The following is a 19,730-nucleotide window of genomic DNA, read 5'->3' as shown; positions in this document are numbered from 1 at the left end:
ACTAACCCAACTGAAACTCAGTCTGACCAAGACCTTAATCGGATTATTGTGCATGTTAACATGGCTTTACATAGATGGCATTCTGCCAATATTCTTTTTCCAATTGGATTAGTCCCTGCATGTATATGTAGTCTCTGTGGCATGTATTACAGATCCCTAGCTAGCTTTTTTTTCCAGGACTTTCCATTTTGTCCAAGCCAAGATTTAAAATAGTCCTACTCTGCAAGAGCAACTCTCAATAAATCATCTTTAGATATAGACGGTTAACAGCCTCATTTAAAGTTTCTGCAATATTTTTTCTTTATTCCCGTCCAAAGCGCTGGCAAGTCGGCTCATCTGGACAGGAAGATAAAGAATTTTTCCACACGCCAGAATAGCATTTTATCACCTTTTGGTTATTGTTTTTATTGGCTCTCGTCCGCTTTCCGTTGTTTTAAGAGGATAAAAAAAGGCTGCGCTGGATTGAAACAGAGAAAATAATTTATAAATACATTGAAACTGACAGTGATTTTCTATAACTTTATTGTATTTTCATTACCATAGGCGCATAGTACTAAAAGGAGAAGTCTGGGTTATGTGTGCCATTGCTGTATTTAACACACCTAAAAATAGGGCACAGGATTTACTGTTATTTCCCGCACTACTATGCGCACCTGATTATAATGCCCACACCCCACAAATAGTTTTCTGTTATATATTTTCCATTTATACGGCACATTGGAAGATAAGAAGCATGGAATCAAAACCACTGTAGGATCTATCCAGCGTTTGTACAGGTGCTTTAAATGCTTAAAAATGCTTGAATTTTAATGTTGTGTTTTCAAGGTCAGGAAAATACTTGAATTTGGGTAAAGTGCTTAAAATTGTTGCTGTTGCCATGTTATGTCTATCTACCACGCAATAAATGATAAAAATACAATTAAAAAATGAGTGAAAATGACGCTGTCACGCTTGTGTATGTGGCTTGTCATTAAAATAAGTGAAACAAAAAACAAAAGATCATCAGTCCTCAAGATCGAAAAATTGAATGCACTCTGCCTCGGAGCGATCAATATCATTAGAATGAGTCCAAATTTGGTTTCGCTTTTCTGATTTTTACACATGCAATACTTTTTATTTTTTGGTCGTCCGTATTGAACTCCACTATTACCCAACACCTATAGAGCCCTTCCTGTTTTTGTAAGCAAGTGTGACGTTGCCAAGCGGCATGTGCATTGTTGAAGCGGAACAGCAGAATTCATCTCAGTTTATAGCAGATCATTGACAGAAAAATATCATAGATCATTGATAGGAACCGCTTAGAATAGCAGAATGTATGTGCTAGCAGTAAGATAGTGACATGTTTTTTAGTCATCAAAAATAACATTCTTTTTGTAGTCGCTGGATTTCTTCCTTAGAAGGTCCTGGAAAAATTGGCCTTGATTATGCTTGGCCATGAAAAAGATTTACAAACAATGCATTCCCTTTCCAATCTTATTTTGCTTGAATGTAGACATAGTCAAATTTGACACAAGCAAACAAGGAGGTGGGCCTTCATACATTTGTCTGTACCTTCTCAGTCCCAACCAGAGTTTGACCATTTATTTTTTTCTCATATCGCCACTTTCTCACTCAACCCCACCTTGAAGTTTTTATTCATTAGCAAGTCAAAAGCTACAACGTACTGAACATCACATCCACCAATATGACATACTGATGGATGTGAATGAGCGAGTGAGTTGTCTGTCTCTGTGGACCGTGCGACTGGCTGGCAACCAGTCCAGGGTGTCCCCTGCCCACTGCCCTGAGATGGCTGGGATGCGCTCCGGCACCCCCGTGACCACAAAGAGGATAAGCGGTGCAGATAATGGATGAATGGATAGATTTTTTTCTCGATGATGGCAACTTTATGTACTTAACATGCTCCAGGTGGCAAAGTAATGACGTGGAATGCTACTCAAACCTTTCAATAATTTTGGTTTGAATTTCAAAAGGCGCAGTAGTTTAGTTGATGATGAAGGGCACTCACGTCTTCTTCTATGCCACAAATGACAAGAAAAAAAAACAAGTTACTTTGCTGTGAATGGATGTGGGATGGTCATTCTTTCAAGTAAGAGTCAAGGATAATACACGTTTGAAAGGACTAATGGAGTTACCTTGGGAAGAGGGATAGAGTGAATAGAAGTATACATTGTTTACAACAAGACTAGAAATGGAACTATAGGATTAATATGTAAAAAAAGACTTCAAATAGATAAGATAAAAAAATAATAATATACCTTTTGAACAATTTAACAGGGCCAAGGCGTCGTTGCTGTTATTTACCTTTTGGACAATTTTACGTATTACCTATGTTTATCTTATTGATGTTTGCTATGTTTTGTGTATTGTTACCCAATGTAACATCTTTTTCAGCATGGTCATACTGCAAGGAGGATTACCACTTGAGACGCCCCTTCTCAAGGTTTCTTATTTTCCTCATGTTGAGGTTTTGAATTTTTCCTTGCCCACATGTCCGTTTCAGATCACTGGATGGTGTAATTGAGGCGTAGATCTTTACACATGTTTGATGTTGTTGTTGATACACTTGATCTGGTGTTTTATTTTGCCTAATTGCTCAGACTTAAAGACTTAAAAGATGAAAATAAACAAATAGATAACATTTACAGGATACTGGTTGTGGACTGGCCTAAGTTGTATATACCTCAGAAAATAGTGCAGTGGCATTGGCAAAATTGTGCAAAAACAAAGATTACAAAAACTACAAATATACATAGGCAAGATATGTTTTTCAGTTTTTGTGTGCTTGTGGGCTTGTTTAGGGTGGTTACGGCTAGTTAGTCTTTGCTTCAAGGGTCCTGTAGCATCTGTCAAAGAGGTTATGGGCGAGATGAGAGGAGTCCTTAATATCCGCTCCGGACTGGGCAAAGAGCTGATCATATTCTAGTATGCGTGGATGACTATTTGTCAAATTCCTCTGTCAGAAAAATGACACAAACATCAACCATCTAAGAACCTTCAGTGCTGTGTTGTGTTGCTTTACGGGTGTGTTACTGCCAAGTTACTGCTACTATGGAGATACTTTTTGGAAAGATTATGTTAGGTGTTAAGAACAATGCTACTCAGATACGGTTATTGCTTATAACTAGGGTAAGCAAAGTTGTGTTTCAAACTTGTTGGTCTTTGAACATGAAGTGTGCAGAATGTGAATCCTCGAAAGTCAGAATCAATGTTCTAAAGAATGAGCAGCTGATCATTTTCTGGGCTCTGTTGATTACTCTCTGTAAAGTTCCTCTGTCAGAAACACTCCAACCAAACACATCAACTTTTTACCAACTGAGCATTTAGTGCTGAATTATTTTTGCGTTACTGCTATGTTACTCCTATGTTGTAGGCAAAGTTTGGAAAGAAAAGTTATTTACTACAATGCTATTCATACACAGTTATTGTTTAAAACTAGAGTAAGGTTTTACGTTTCAAAGCTGTGCTTCAAATTTATCAGGTTTAGAACATGAGGTGTGCAGAATGTAAGGCCTTGGAAGTCAGAATGAATGACTGAGCAGAGATCATCCCATGATTTCTGGGTTGTGCTGATGACTCTGTGGCATGCTCTTCCGTCTGCACAACACACACACACACACACAACTATACAGGCAAACATCAACCTCCCCTTTTAAAATCGTAGTTTTAGTATTGTGTTATTGTCTTGTTACCGCTGTGTTACTGCCAAGTTACTGCGATGTTATAGGTACTGTTTTGGGAAAAAGTAGTTACTTGACACAAACCAGAACGGACACAGGACTCAATTGCATGCGTTTCTCAGATTTTATTGAAAGAGAGTGAGAGTAAGGCTTGCTTGATCCGAGGACTGGCGGAGAGCGGGAATGAGCAAGGCGGGAGTGACACTTCTGTGTCGGAAGAAGACAGGTGGGAATGGCAAATCGTTTGACCAGGGCTGGAGATCAGAGGCGAAGTAAAGTTCGTAATAGAGGTCGTAGGCAGGCGGCAGGCAAAATATATGTAGTCAGGTTTGGAAACGGGTCAAAAAACGGGAATCAGGCAGGAAACAGGTTTTAACAGGGACAAAGTCGGACGGGAACGCTCACTGAGTGAAACACAACAGCTCACAACGATCTGACAAAGTTTGAACTGAAGTCAGGGCTTAAGAAGGGTGCGGCTACCAATCAGCTTATCCGGGCTGTTGGTGCCAATCAAGCTGCCACAGGTGTTCCAAATAGGGCAATCATGACATTACTACAATGCTTTTCAGATATTACTATTGTTTAAAACTAGAGTAAGTGTTAGGTGTGCAGAATGTAATGCCTAAAAGGTCAGAATCAATCTCCTCCAGACTGGGCACAGAGAAGCCCATGATTCTCTGGGATCTGTAAGAATTTTTGTCTGCTGTAGTTGAAAAGTTATCACTTTGAAAGCTCTTTCTCGAACATGTAGCTAGCGGGAAAACCTCGTAGAACTGAAGTTTCAACTTGCTAAACTCGCTTTATCATCATCATAGAGCTTTAGTATGCCAACATTACTCGTTATGTATTTATGTACATTTTCACTAGGATTCTTTCAACCTAAAAGAGGGGGAGGAAGATACAATTTCACGTGGGATTTGCATAAAAAAATTGATACTTGATTCTAATTACGCTTAGATCTTCCGTACGAGAGCTCTCATACATTTTTCAACGCCTTGCCGTATGCTAGGAACGGATCAGCTTGCCAAATGACCGTGCAAAATAAGAGAGAAATGCCAATCCTTCACCTGCATTCTTAGCATTTACTTCTTTCCCGCCTCCGATAGATTCTGCCACATTTTTGGAACGGAATCGTCTCTGAACAGAGCCAAAGGTTTTTTTCCCCTGGAGATAATGCAAGAATTCATTTTCTTGCACAGAAAGCGTGTAATCAATTCTCAGCAGATGTTTTGCGTGTAGACTTTGCGACAAACAAAACACTCGGCGGTGCATTTCACTGCCAGCTTGGACTAAGTCCGCTGCAAAGAAGAGCTGGTGGTGCGCTCTTGTCTCAGTTGTTTCTTTTTCTGCCGGTGTTTATGATCTGCGGTGTTGCGCTCCATGCGGCTAAACATCCGTAAAGTGGATGTGCTACTGAACCTGTTTTTAAACTAAATATTTCCTGAGTCGGGGTTCGTATGCGTGCTTGAAATCTTTGAAAATGCTGGAATTTCACATTTATGTTTTGAAGGTCAGGAAAATGGTTGCATTTTGGATAAAGTGCTTGAAAATGCTTGAAATTGTTACCATTGCCATAAATCTTGGCAGTTTGACTCTATAGACCACGCAATAAATAAAAGGAATAATTTTCTAAAAAGTGCGTAAAAAAGACGTCGACACACCTGCTCTGGTGGGTTGTTATGATAGCGTTGTCATGTGAAGTGAGGACAGCTCTATTTAGAAAAATGTGTCTTTTGGCTCGGCACACTGAAAAGAGCTGGCACTTTTGGCTCACAAACGGTTCCTCAGATTTTTTCTTTGACGATATATTATGAATAATAATAAAACATTATGAACCTAATTATTTAGTAATTATTAATTTTACATTTTTTCAGGGGATCCCTCAAAAACATGAAATAACAATTCAAACATTCACAGATTTACAAAAAAGTAAAATACAAAACAATTTAGGTTTTTACATACTGAACAAATTTAAAGTCAAACCACAACACAAAATCCCTGAAAATACAAAACAATAAAATCAATAATAAAAATCTATTCTATTTTATTCTATTCTATTCCATGCTATTTCTTCCTTTGAAGGTACAGGAAACATTTAAAAATTGGCCTCAAAAGGACTTGAAAAGGGCTTGAATTTTCCCATAAAAAAGGTGTATGAACCCTGCTGGGTGAATCTTGGCCCTTATGCACATCTGGACGGGGTTGCAGGCGTTTAGGTCAAAGTTGTCTCGCTTAGAAGCTGTTCGTTTTATCAGGAATTCACAGGGTTCCAAACACACATGTGGGTGGGGGGCAGAAGTGTGGCCCACCAACACAGTGGGCCATATTTTATGGAGTCACAGAGTTCTAGCTACTTAGTACATCTATAAAAATTATTTTCCTGTTCTGACAAATTGATGGATGAGTTTGTCTTTTGGTTAAAATGGTGTGTCCTAGCCCGAACTAGCATAACTGCTAGGTATGCCTCCACTGGCAACTGTAAACGAAGACAATAGACCCCCAGGATACGACATTAATCCCAGAAGTTGGCATCCGGTAGTGAAACTGCCATATACCAAGTTAGAAACCTATGGTAATTAGCTAACGCCTTCCGAACCCCAGTGAAACAACCAATAAAAAACAATAACAAATAACAAAATAGTAAATTGCAAATTCTAATTTTTTAATATATTTGTATATGATTAAATAACCCTATAAATAAATATACAAGTACAAAAATAAGAGTAAAACTTGATTTGCCTTTGGTGTACAGTGACTTGAGCTGGTCGAGTGGAGTTGCGGGTGGAGGCAGATTGGGATATCCTTGCTTTAATCACCTTACTTTTAATTATAGACCCGGTTGTTGATTGCTACAGCTATGAAACTTAGTGTGAGTGGTGATTTGTATTTTTTGATCATTTCAAGCCTCTTTTAAATAGTTATGTTTTCCCTCTTCATTTAGCATCACAGAAAGCCTTGTACCACAAGTGAATAAAAAGTATTGTTTTGCCGCCTTGCAAAGGATTTTGCATATCGGCATGTTCCAATAGCTGAGTAGCATTTCATAGGAGGTAGCGGACAGTTATCGAATTTAGTCATTCATACGAACCGCAAAGTTCCAATATTTTTTGTGCATGTGAACAAATTTATTTTGATGTGCTTTCATGAAAAGAATGCTATAAAGGGGCAGACAAAAACACATTTTTCCACACTGTAAAGTGAAAAAGTTCTAATGTGGAGGTATAATTTAGTTATAAGTTAAGTTTTTATGTTTTTGGATACTCGATGATTTGTTATGTATGTGGTATAGTGGGGAATATGCCGTAAAAAGGGCAGAAATTTGAAAGTGTCAGTGACAACGTAAAGCCATGTCCTGGGAATTTACACTAACTTTTTTTGTGACGAGGCCTGTTGCTGTATGGCGTATAGTGCATTTTTTGCCCTTGTTTTTCTTTGCATACTTATATTAGTGAATACTAGGGCTGCAACTAAAAATTATTTTTTAGAATCGATGAATTCATCAATTATTTTTTTGATTAATTGATGAATTAGATTTCTTAAAGGGATTTTTAACTTCCTCCCCTTTATTGAAACATTTTAGCTTTGGACAGATAGAAAAAAGTGCCCAAAACGACAGAATATTCTATAATATAAAACGGTAAAAAAATCCAAGTGTTTGTCAATGAACTTGACAATGAACAAAAATACATACAAATATATGCAGGGATCAGAATTTTCCGCGGATCCGCGGATTTCCGCTGTTTTTGAACCCCAAAGGCATTCCGACTTTTTCACTTTTTCTCTTGCGTAGCAAACAAATTCAAAATCCGACTGTCTCACTCTTTCCTTTATTGCTCTGGCGCACCCTGGCGGCCGTTAGAAAAATTGGCCGCATTGTCGCACAAGCTGCAGGGACTGAACTGCATTTGAACTTATCTTGCAGTATTTACAAAAAAATCAGTTATGTGGGCAAATTATTTTAATCTTCTAAAAATGTTACTTAAATGATAAATATAAGCATGGTTTTGGACAAGTAAATTGCCTAAAACCCAGGTTTTTGGGGGGGTGGGGGGGAGCTCCGCCCTGGTTTATTCCTGGACGCTGGCTATTTCAGCTGAAAATGAAAATCTCCATTCTGATCCCTGTATATGCTATACACCTACAAATATTTAAGATTTTCTACCACCGTTTACAAAGTTAATATCATACAAAAAAACAATGCTTTTCATTTTATGTGTAGCAATTTTTTATATGGTAAATGGCCTGCATTTGTATAGGGCTTTTCAAGTCAATTACCTCCCAAAGCGCTTTACAGTGTGCTTCACACTTACCCATTTACACACACACGCACACCAATAGGGAGTCAGCCATGCAAGGCGCCTACCTGCTTATTGGGGCCATTAGGGATTTATGCACAAAATATGTAAAAAAAAAAAAAATATATATAGAAAAAAAACACTTCAAAATTTTGTCAACAAATTTGTTTTTTATGTTGTTAATTCGATAAGCATTCCCGTTATGAAAATGATGTATACTATATTTAGGAATCTGACCCTTAGGTTATACATGTCATCATTATCATTTTTAATTTTACTTTATTCCTTCTATTTACTTATATTTTAGATTTTTTAAACTTTTTTTTACCTTGTAAATGTTAACTTTTTTTTATCATGAAACATTCAAACACCACACAGTTTTGTTTGTAATGATTCAATATTCAAGAAAAAGGATTTTACAAAATTTTTTATTGTAGTTATCTTAGAGCTCTGTCGGACCATAGTGGTACTACAACTCTGTGTCACGACAGAATTGTGTGCACTCTTTTTTTGCATTAATTTATCGTACCTATTGGCTCATAAATCATGTGTTGAAATAAATTAACGATCGAATTAAATGTCAACGCTTTTAATAATCAGTTTTAAATATTCCATCAATTAGTTCTTCCACTCCTAGTGAATAGAGACAAACCCGTTGCGCCAAAAAGGCAAGAATGGGAAATGTTTACCCTGCTTCATTGCCCGATGTCAGTGGTGCCAAACTGGGAAAATGTATTCTGGAACCAAACAAAGTTTGCAGACTTTAAAGGCACCTCCACTGTCAAAGATATGAAATCAGCTTCAGGGCTTTTTGGCCCAGGAAGGAAGTCAAACTGCTCCAGGTAAAGCAGAATTTCTTATTGCAAATGATAACAAAGAAAAGGGAAAGGCAGCTGTGACTGAGCTCCAGAGGCAACAGCTGCAAGGTTGGGATCACCATCATTATTTGACTCAAGACTTGTTATCTAGCCCGACTTCCTTTCCCACATTGTCCTGTCCTGTCACATTCTCCCTCCGGAGCGATGACACAAAAACCAAAGCAGGTGAAGACATCCCATCTGCAAACCCTCCGGCTTGAGATTGGAGAGCTTACTCTTCGTGAAGGTCCCAGTCTGACCCTGCCCTGGTTTATTGAATTTGATGGCGCTGGGTGAAGTCAGGCTGCAGGTGTTTGCTCCTTCATTGACTCCAGACTTTTTATATTCAGTCTGCGTCTCTTCTCCACTTAGGACAGTTGGGTGACGCCTGTAGGTTCTAGAGGGCCAGCCGGGCCTTCTGTTCTCACAGGGTCCTTTGCACTTTGGCGATTGCCAGACAAGCTGGGCACCAGGAAGCGCATCATCTGCTTTGACTCAATGGGTTGCTGAAAGAATCTGGCCTAAATCATCCGTGCAATGTCCAGCTGTCCTTCAGGGGCTGCCAAAATTGGAGTGCAGACCATGGGTTATAGCTTGCCAGGTAGTCAGAATCAGTAACTAGTGTAAATGTATTCCAGTTCCAAGAAAATAACTGCGAGGGACATTTGTACACAGTAGACCCTATCTATACAAACTAAGCACTCTTTCCAATTCTTTTCTACCTTTGCGTCAGTAACTTTTAAGTTAAATTTATAAAGGAGACCCCTGGAGTGCGACACATCTGTTCTGAGGTGGGGATCACCTAGTGCAATAGCTGTGTGGTGGGGAATAAAAAAGGAATAGTCATTAGCCAATGCCTTCCGAAACCCTGGTACCCCTGAAAGAAAAAAAAAAACATTCTAATACCAAAATAGTATATCGTCAGTACACCTTTATTTGTATGCGTTTGTCTTGCTGTCGGTCACCCCTCACGAGGGATATGACCAGGGTGGATGGACACATAGAAGTACTACTTTATTTAATATATGTGTGTTTATTCAAATATCATGACAAATAAATACACGTGTAAAAGAAATTATTTACCTTTTGGTTTGATGTGACTTGAGCCGATATGGTGGGATTAGTGGTCGGATCCAGAGGGGGAAGAGATGATACATTTTGAAACTGGTTACACAGCCTACCACAAAGCAAGAAATGGTCATTATCAAAAGTGGTGGTTGTATTCTTCTGTCATGTTATTTGATATACAGTGCATCTGGAAAGTATTCACAGCGCTTCACTTTTTCCACATTTTGTTATGTTACAGCCTCATTCCAAATTGTATTAATTTAATCTCTTATCTCAAAATTCTACACAAAACAAAACACTCTATTATGGCAATGTGAAAAAGTTTATTTTTATTTTTTTTACTTTTTTTGAATTTATTAAAAATAGAAAACTAAGAAATCATATTTACATAAGTATTCACAGCCTTTGCCATGAAGCTCAAAATTGAGCTCATGTGCATCTTTTTTCCACTGATCATCCTTGAGATCTTTCTACAGCTTAATTGGAGTCCACCTGCAGTAAATTCAGTTGATTGGACATGATTTGGAAAGGCACACACCTGTCCATATAAGGTCCCACAGTTGAGTGTGCATGTCGGAGCACAAACACCAAGCATGAAGTCAAAAGAACTGTCTGTAGACCTGCGAGACAGGATTGTCTTGAGGCACAAATCTGGGGAAGGATACAGAACAATTTCTGCTGCTTTGAAGGTCCCAATGAGCACAGTGGCCTCCATTATTCGTAAATGGAAGACATTTGGAACCACCAGGAGTCTTCCTAGAGCTGGCCGACCTTCTAAACTGAGCGATCAGGGAAGAATGGCCTTAGTCAGGGAGGTGACCAAGAACCCGATGGTCACTCTGTCAGAGCTCCAGCGTTCCTCTGTGGAGAGAGGAGAGCCTTCCAGAAGGACAACCATCTCTGCAGCAATCCAGCAATCAGGCCTGTATGGTAGAGTGGCAAGACAAAAGCCACTCCTTAGTAAAAGGAACATGGAAGCCCTTCTGGAATTTGCCAAAAAGCACCTGAATGACTCTCAGACCATGAGAAACAAAATTCTCTGGTCTGATGAGACAAAGATTGAACTCTTTGATGTGAATGCCAGGCGCCATGTTTGGAGGAAACCAGGCACCGCTCATCACCAGGCCAATACCATCCCTACAGTAAAGCATGGTGGTGGCAGCATCATGCTGTGGGGATGTTTTTCAGCAGCAGGAACTGGCAGACTAGTCAGGATAGAAGGGAAAATGAATGCAGCAATATATAGAGATATCCTGTATGAAAACCTGCTCCAGAGCGCTCTTGACCTGAGGCTGGGGCGAAGGTTCATTTTTCAGCAGGACAACGACCCAAAGCACACAGCCAAGATCTCAAAAGATTGGCTTCAGAACCACTCCGTGAATGTTCTGGAGTGGCCCAGCCAGAGTCCAGACTTGAATCCGATTGAACATCTCTGGAGAGATCTGAAAATGGCTGTGCACAAACGTCTCCCATCCAACCTGATTGAGCTTGAGACTTATTGCAAAGAAGAATGGGCAAAACTGCCTAAAGAGGTGTGCTTAACTTGTGGGATCATATTCAAAAAGACTTGAGGCTGTATTTGCTGCCAAAGGTGGATCAACAAAGTATTAAGCAAAGGCTGTGAATACTTATGTAAATGTGATTTCTTAGTTGTCTAGTTTTAATAAATTCAAAAAAAGTAAAACACTTTTCCAGATTTTCATAATGGAGTATTTTGTGTAGAATTTTGAGATAAGAGATTAAATTAATACAATTTGGAATGAGGCTGTAACATAACAAAATGTGGAAAAGGTGAAGCGCTGTGAATACTTTCCGGATGCACTGTATATATAAAATCAGAGTCATAAGAGCAAAGAAAACGGAATGATATATATATATATATATATATATATATATATATATATATTATTTAATGTATATTGTATAATGTATATCACGTTTTCACCTTGAATGTATGTAAAACGTATATTGTTCAATATACATGTAGATAATCAAATTCAAAGATGCATTGCTTTGCCCCTAGAAGTTTGCCACTGGGTAGCAGCAACTAGAAATAGATATTGCAACGGGGTGCACCATTTCTCCAATCTTGTTTGTGGGAGCGTTTGATGTCACGAGCCTTCTTCAGACCGCAGCATCTACATCTCGACTGTTGAGAAGGCTGGACGAACTTGTGTAATGGCTAAGAGGGGTAATCAGGGGCGATAATACCATCTTTGTCGTTGGATACCAACTACTTTAACTTCCACAGTATAATCTGACACTTTTATGTACATTTCCAAACATGAGTTTAGAAAAATAATAGTGTATATTGCTCAGGAAAAGTGCTTAACACACTGTTTTCCGACATGGATTCAATTTTGTCGAAAATGCAAATTACGCAACTATATTGATTTTTGGTATGAACGTCGTATGAGTACATTTTGGTTTGATTCTCATTTGTAATGTGAATGCGTTGCAATGTCAAAGCTCAATGAATAGCTCGATCCTGGTTATGTACTTCCAAATAATTAATGGTGTGTATTATATCAAAGCAGGTCCTGCACAACCAATTTAAAACAGATTTCAGTGTTCACATATTGCTTACTTTCAATTGGCAGCAATTTTAGATTGAATTGGGTTCAACATCATACTTTCTTAGAACTACAATTAATGCATTCACCTTCAATATAATAGGTTTGCAAAATGAACACATGTAGATTATATCAAAGATTAGATCAGATAAAATATAATAGATCAAATCAAATCAAGTAACCAGATCCGATCTGGATTCAATCTATTTTCAATTTAACTTCAGACACTCGTATGCACATTTCCAAACGTATTTAATAAAAATAATTTATAGTGAGATTGAAATAGGCATTCAACTACACTATTGATGATGGTTATAATGTCATTTGAGTTCATCTTGGTTTGAATCTCATTGGCAAAGCAAACACATTTTGATTTCAGACCTGGATAAACATCCCTATCCAATTTATGTTCAAATGGGAATACATAAAATTAAAAATTTTTAAAAATGTAACTAGCAATAAGTTTCAGTCAAATTCAATCTTGAAATGTAATTACATGTGAAGATGTAATTGTTGGGGTATAAAACCAAATTCAATAAGGAATCAAACAAATACATTTTGGGAGAAATGTATATAATTGTACCATATTTTACTATAAGATTTTTAGCGTGAAATAATTATCTGCTAATTTTCACTGTAGATGAAGACAACGCTAGTTTTTAGTGCAAAGAAAGGATGATATAAATATCAATCTTTTAGCAAAAAAATGTGTACACACAGGTACGATAACACCTTCAAATAAAATGGTTTATTAATTTGCAGCAGTGGCTCAGGAGATAGAACAGTCTTCTAAATCGCAGTGGTGAAACACAGTTTTAAAGTGAAATATTCCTGTTTCTGTGTGCAATACCTCTGGTTTAGATGCAATATATCGGTTAAAGTGCAATATTCTGTGTACAGTTTTCATTTTAGATGTTCTTGACTATTTTTATGGTTTCAAAATATTATACTTTTGTTGTAAAAGTTTTTAAAAGGGTTTTTTTTTTTCATACTGTTAAATGTTTTTGCATTGTACCGTTTTGGTGCGGTAAACCGTTTATAGTGCAATATCCCAGTTGTGTACAGTTTAGATCAGGGATGTCAAACTCAATTGCGCAAGGGGCCAAAATTCAAAACACACAAGGTCGCGGGCCAACCAGGATAAACATTTATTGAACAAGCTTAAACTGAATGTTTTTGGAACATATAAATAAAAACAGACAAGGATATGAAATTTAAACCTTAAAATCACTTATACAGTATTTATTATTTTGCTCTAAATAAAAATAGCTTGTTAAATTATACAACTTAGAAGTTAAACAACATTAAAACAACATTCAAATTTATTTGCTCCTATGTCAATGTATATATTAAAAAAAACTTAAATATCCCAAAAGATTTTGCTCTCCTTAATATATCTCCTGTCAAAAGTAGAAATATGAAAATGCTATAAAACCTGGAAATAAACATAAAACATGTATTTTTCCGAAATAACAATTCTAATCATTCCGTTTTTTTGCTCTTATGACTCTGATTTGATCATTTGCTCTGATCGCAGCCGGGACACTGCATAGTTCTTTGCAGTATTGTGTTTTCAGCGCGGCGAAAAGGGTATATATATATATATATATATATATATATATAACCTTTTTGACTCAGAGCCATAAAAGCTAAATATATTAATTTCATTTTGGGAAAGAGCTACACAATATATTATTAGACAAATTTACTAAATTGCTAAAACCGCGCCCCATACAAAAGCTAAGTCCTTAACACATTTATTTTTGATGATTTGATAAAAATTATGAAAAGAAAATGATGCCAGAGCCCGTGTCCTGAAATCAACAAACATATCTCTTGAAACTTGTCTCTTTCTTGCAATCACTCAAGAGCGGTTAAACTCATTTTGACCCTTTTTTTCCTACATATTGGTTTCAAAAACAGATGCAAGCATTTATTTTGTAAAAACATCACAACATTCTGAGAACAGGGAGCCTGATGTGCTTACTTTTGGCGCAGACGGAGTGGGGCGAGAGATGGGAGGGAGTGTTTGCACTTTTTGTATAGCTCCACCCATCCCTCCCACTCACCCAATCAAATAACTAAGTTATCGTCCGGTGTTTTCGCGTATTTACAATTTGTTCCGTGGATTCATCAAAAACTATCTGAACACTGAACACAGATTATATAGTGAGCTTTTATATAAAGGATTCTTTAGCGTTGTACAGCCAAAATGAGTTCTGTTTTGTGTGGCACCTTGACTGTAAATCGTACTGAAAACGTGCCCTATATATTTTGAAAAGTACTGCTGTAAAATTCAGTTTTGGTTTGGCTTTGCGTGTATCTGAACAGGATTAATGGTTGAAGTTTTGAACGAGATGGAGAACGGCCATTAATAACAATAATGTAAAATGGTCTTGCGGGCCGTATATGATCACACAGGGGTTTAGATAGTTAAATGGCCTGCATTTATTTAGCGCTTTTCAAGTCACCAAAGACCTTTAGTAGCTCTTTACTATGTGCTTAACCATTTTCCCATTTAGGCACACTCAAACACTGATAGCGACTGCAGCCATTCAAGACACCTACCTGCTTATCTGGGGCATTGGTGGTTTAGTGTCTTGCTTAAGAACACTTTGACATTTAACTCAGGAAGACGGCAATCGGACCTGCGACCGCTTGCTCCCAAGACGAGCACTCTACCTTCTGAGCTACTGCCGCCCCTTTATATTAGAGGTAAACATTATTTATTTTTATATTATTCTGTATATTATGTTTTTGCCAACTGGGTGGCAACCATAATTTGGTTGTAGCAATACAACGATAATAAAGGTAATTCTGATTCTGGGGACCAAAGAGGTCGCAGGTTCGATTGGGCAAGACACTGAGACCCTAATGCCCCCGATAAGCAGGTAGGTATCTTGCATGGCTGACTCCACGTGTGTATGAGTGTGTGGTCTAAATAGGTAAAATGTGAAGTGCATTGTAAAGAGCTTTGAAGGTCCTCAGTGTCTGCTTAAAGCACTATGTAGATGCAGTCCATTTATCATTTACGTAATTGCTACCCTTGTATTTCAAAAAATGCACTCAGGGTCAAACGAACATAAGATCATTGCGGAAATCCTGAAGAAAGAGAAACAAATAAATTTAACACAGGGGCAAGCTGAGTCATCCGGAAGAACTTCTTTGTATTTGTTAAGCAGATTACGTACTCAAACGACAAGGATGTTTATTTATTCATTTTTTTCAAAATCAGAGCAAACTCCGCAACCTCTTTCGCCCGCCTCGGCCTGAATAGCGAATTTATTTTTTAGATCAGAGCTATTGTAATAAGGACCATGATGAAACCGAAATCCGTCCAAAAAAGGATTTTTGTTTGGAAAGTCCATGAGGCAGCCATAACTTTGGAAATGTTTTTTTAAGCCAGGGGCTAAGTTGGTGTGAACCAGCCAGTGACCTCAGCTTTAACGCCTGCAGTGATCCTTGTCCAGAATGAGCCTAAAGACTTGAGGACTTGTTGCTCTACCACCGAGGACATTAGAAAAGGCCTTCACTTTCATCGAACAGAGACCAAAGTCTACTCATAGTCCTCGGTATTGAGTCGTGTGTCTTTAGGGGAATTAAATCAAATTAGTTAAATTCTTTCTACAGTAAAAACTAAGCCAATGCTTTTCTATCTAAATCTTGATTTTTACTTTGTGTTATATTCATTTTTTTCTGTACATGATTAAAAAAAGAAAACTCCTTTAATCCAAGAGTGTATGTCTTGATAGTACGTTGAAGTATCAAAAACTAACATTAATTTACTTAAAGTTGTGTGTAGCCAATCCTTCAGATTAACTAAAAGCTTTCTCGTTTGTTTTCCTGATAAAATTATTTAAAAAAGAACTTAGCGAGACTAGTTTGAAAAGAATAAACTCGGCTCTTCAATTTAATTGGTCGATTATTCTTTGAAATAATTTATAGACCACCCAAATTTCGTTACTCTGAACAGATCAGCAATTACTCCTAGTTACAAATGTTTGCATGCTGATCAGCTGACTTCACGGCGCTGTGACGCTACTACACGTATCGTCCACTATGTAAATGTTTCAGCTGTCGTCGGTAGTGTTTGCAAAACGCTGAGGCATTCTGGAAAAAAATCCACTGATTGGAGAATTCATTCTAGCCAAAAAGCAGAATGCTCGCACACTCACACGAACACAAAGCTTGGCTGCTTTGATACCACATCACACATCTCCAGCTAGCATAGAAGCACTGCCTAATTACAGCGCTAGTGGGGCCCCTGCTGCTACTCACGATGCCTTTGGGTTCCGAACGGCACGACAATCTAAATTGGGATTTCTAAAGGCGGGTTAAAAGAGCTTCTAAACATAAACACCAAAGAAATGGGACAAATTAGCCCCTGACAGTCTTAGGGCACGCAAAATAATTTGTTGCTGGTTTCCTGAGATGAAAAAGTTGGCGCTACAGTTTAGTGCGAAAGGCTAATTTTGGCTACATAAGGAGGTGACGTTATTCATTCAAGATGATAGTTTCCCCGAGATTAAAAAGGCGATGCTAGGTTTTAGCATGGAATGCTTGGGTTCACAGAAAGACAAAGTTTTCTATTTAGTTCACTAGTTTCCTAAAGCAATAAATTTCAAGCTAGGTTTTTATCATAGAATCCTATTTGAGGGCACCTAAGAAGATGAAGCGGTTTATTGTAGTTACTAATTTCCAAATAATTCAATGCTAGATTTTTGTGCAATGACCTAATTTTGCACAAATGAGAAAATAAAGCTATTTTTACAAGTTGCTAGTCTAACAAGATAAAAAAAAACATGCTAGTTTTAAGCTAAGAATGCTAACTATGACTACTTATGACGAGGAGGTTAAAATACAAAAGAAAATGTGCAAAATTTTAGCACAAATGGCTAATTTCGACTACATAAGAAGATGGTGTTATTTATTCAAGTTGCTAGTTTCCCTAAATGAGAAAGTCGATGGTAGGTTTTAGCAAAAAAGTCTAATTTTATGCACATAAAGATTAAGCTATTTTTCCGAAATGAAAAACTCTATGCCAGTTTTTAGCTTGGAATGCTAACTCTGGTGACATAAGAAGAGGCTATTTTTTTCAAGTTGCTAGTTTCTAGAGATAAAAAAACCATCCAAATATTTAGCAAAAAGGCTCAATTTTGGGCACAGAAAAAGATGACTGTATTTCTTCAAGTTGCTAGTTTCATGTGACAAAATAAAGGCTGATTTTTAGCAAAGAAGGCTAATTTTGGACTCCTAAAATGAGTCTCTTTTCCAGGTAGGAAGTTTTCTGTGATAAAGTTTGATGCTAATTTTCATTTTTCGCATAGAGGACTAATTATGTGCACATAAGAAAATGAGGCTGTTTTTCTGTTGCTATTTTCTGTAGACAAAGACTTTAATGCTAACTTCTAAAACAGAAGGCTATGTATGAGCACACAAAGGATGAGGTGCTTTTTCAAGACGAAGTCAATACTAGGTATTGGGATAGAATGGTTATTCTCCACACATAGGAAGAATAGGTTTTTTCTTAGTTGCTCGTTTGCCAAGTTAAAAAAGTTGATGCTAGTTTGAGCGTGGAATACTAATTATGGGCACATAAGAAGAGGCTATTGTTTTAAAGATTCTAGTTTCCTGAGACAAATAAGTCCATGCTAGTTGGGGCGGCAGTAGCTCAGGAGGTAGAGCGATCGTTTTAGGATTAAGGGATCCCAGTTCGAATCCCGGCTTGTCCGTGTTACATGTCGAAGTGTCCTAAGGTAAGACATTGAACCCCCAATTACCCCCAATAAGCAGGTTAGCGCCTTACATGGCTGCACAGATCACGACCGCTATTGGGAAATGTGAAGCACAATGTAAAGCGCTTTGGGAAGTCATTGACTTGAAAAGCGCTATATAAATGCAGATCATTTCATTGTTAGCACAAACGGTCAATTTAAGCACATAATAAAATGAGACAATTTGTCCAAGTTGCTAGTTCCAATAAACAAGTCAACACTAGTTTTTAGCGTATAAAGCTAATTTGGGGAGCATAAGAAGATGAACTTATTTTTTTAAATTGCTAGTTTCCTGAGATGACTAAGTTAAATGCTCGTTTTAGCATAGAAGGCTAATTTGGGGTACCTGAGAAGATGAAGCTGTCTATTCAAGTTGCTAGATTCCTGAGAGAAAGTATGTGATATTTTTTTTGTGTGTAGTGCGAATTCTGGCAAGATAAAAATATATGGTGCAAGTTGCTAGTTTCCTAAGATGAAAAATCAATGCCATTTTATTGTGAGAAAGTATATTAATGGGCACATAAGATGAAGCTATTATTTGTAGTTGCTAGTTCCTCAACATGAAAATAGATCAAACTAGTTTTGGCTTGTTATTGGCTCCTCTCAAATCTAAATTTGTTGTTTACAACAAGAAGTGGTGGCAAATTAGCCCTTACTGACGGTGTACACAAATTCCCGCGGTAATAACTTCCACTGAGAAAGAAAATCCCCAAAGGAATTTCAAACGAGCAGTTGTCTGGTCTCGGGACGGGATGGGCAACGTTGGCATTTTCCCAACATGACGTAAGGAGCTTTATCCTAATGGTTTTTAAACACGCAAGCAGACCACCGAAGAGGATCTCAGACAGGGAGACAGACTGGAGGAGTGCCCGGGTGCCTCCTAGTCTGAAACCAGACTGACAGCCAACCAGAATTTAAAAGTAGAGCATCCCTAGGCCGCAAACCATCTGTTTCATAGAGGTTTGTCGTGTCTGCCTCATCCGTAGATGGTACCATGCATTAGATGTCCCGTTTTACCTCCACTGACGACTGCAGGATTATCTAACCACAAGAACTGCTGTACTGTAGGGAGACGGGGACCCCACCTTGTGACAGTTTCACTTTTAAGTGTGGAATAAGACGTTTTTCTCCCCTTATTCAAAACATTTTCCCTACTCTACTTAAGCAGACCCCTGAGATACGTTGAGCCCGCCTTACAGAATTTTAACTTCATGATGTGAAATAATGTGGGGTTTTTTAGAGCCTCGTTACAGCATTTTCCTAGTTATACAACATAAACAAAAATTTATTTCGCAGGGCGAAAAACGTGTATAATTCAACCGTTGTAGTATTTGTGTAGGGTTACGTTTCCAAGATGCCTGTCTGCTATTGGTCAACGTCATAAAATATGCCGGTCTGTTGTTGGTTTGCGTCACGGCCTCATGAAGATGCCGATATACTGTTGGCTGAACCCACAATGTCTTTCTCTTCATTCTTTTCAGAA

The 19,730-nt window shown here is 37.9% G+C and overlaps 1 protein-coding gene and 1 long non-coding RNA gene across 2 annotated transcripts in view; one reads left to right on the top strand and one right to left on the bottom strand.

The window, feature by feature from the left end:
* LOC148357495 (protocadherin-16-like) overlaps window positions 1–19,730 on the top strand; it is a 187,571-nt gene that overhangs the window by 26,074 nt on the left and 141,767 nt on the right. The window lies entirely within an intron of this gene.
* LOC148357498 (uncharacterized) overlaps window positions 8,707–19,730 on the bottom strand; it is a 28,545-nt gene continuing 17,521 nt past the window's right edge. Inside the window, exons 2-3 of the long non-coding RNA XR_015851508.1 lie at window positions 9,916–10,009; window positions 8,707–9,391 (exon numbers count right to left, since the gene is read on the bottom strand). This is a non-coding gene — a long non-coding RNA (uncharacterized LOC148357498). The remainder of the gene's footprint in view (window positions 9,392–9,915; window positions 10,010–19,730) is intronic.

This window comes from Urocampus carinirostris, chromosome 10 (assembly GCF_059441175.1).
Source record: "Urocampus carinirostris isolate Australia breed hairy pipefish chromosome 10, RoL_Ucar_1.0, whole genome shotgun sequence".
In the NCBI taxonomy this organism is placed as follows: Eukaryota; Metazoa; Chordata; class Actinopteri; order Syngnathiformes; family Syngnathidae; genus Urocampus; species Urocampus carinirostris.
This window is presented reverse-complemented; position numbering and strand designations above follow the sequence as displayed.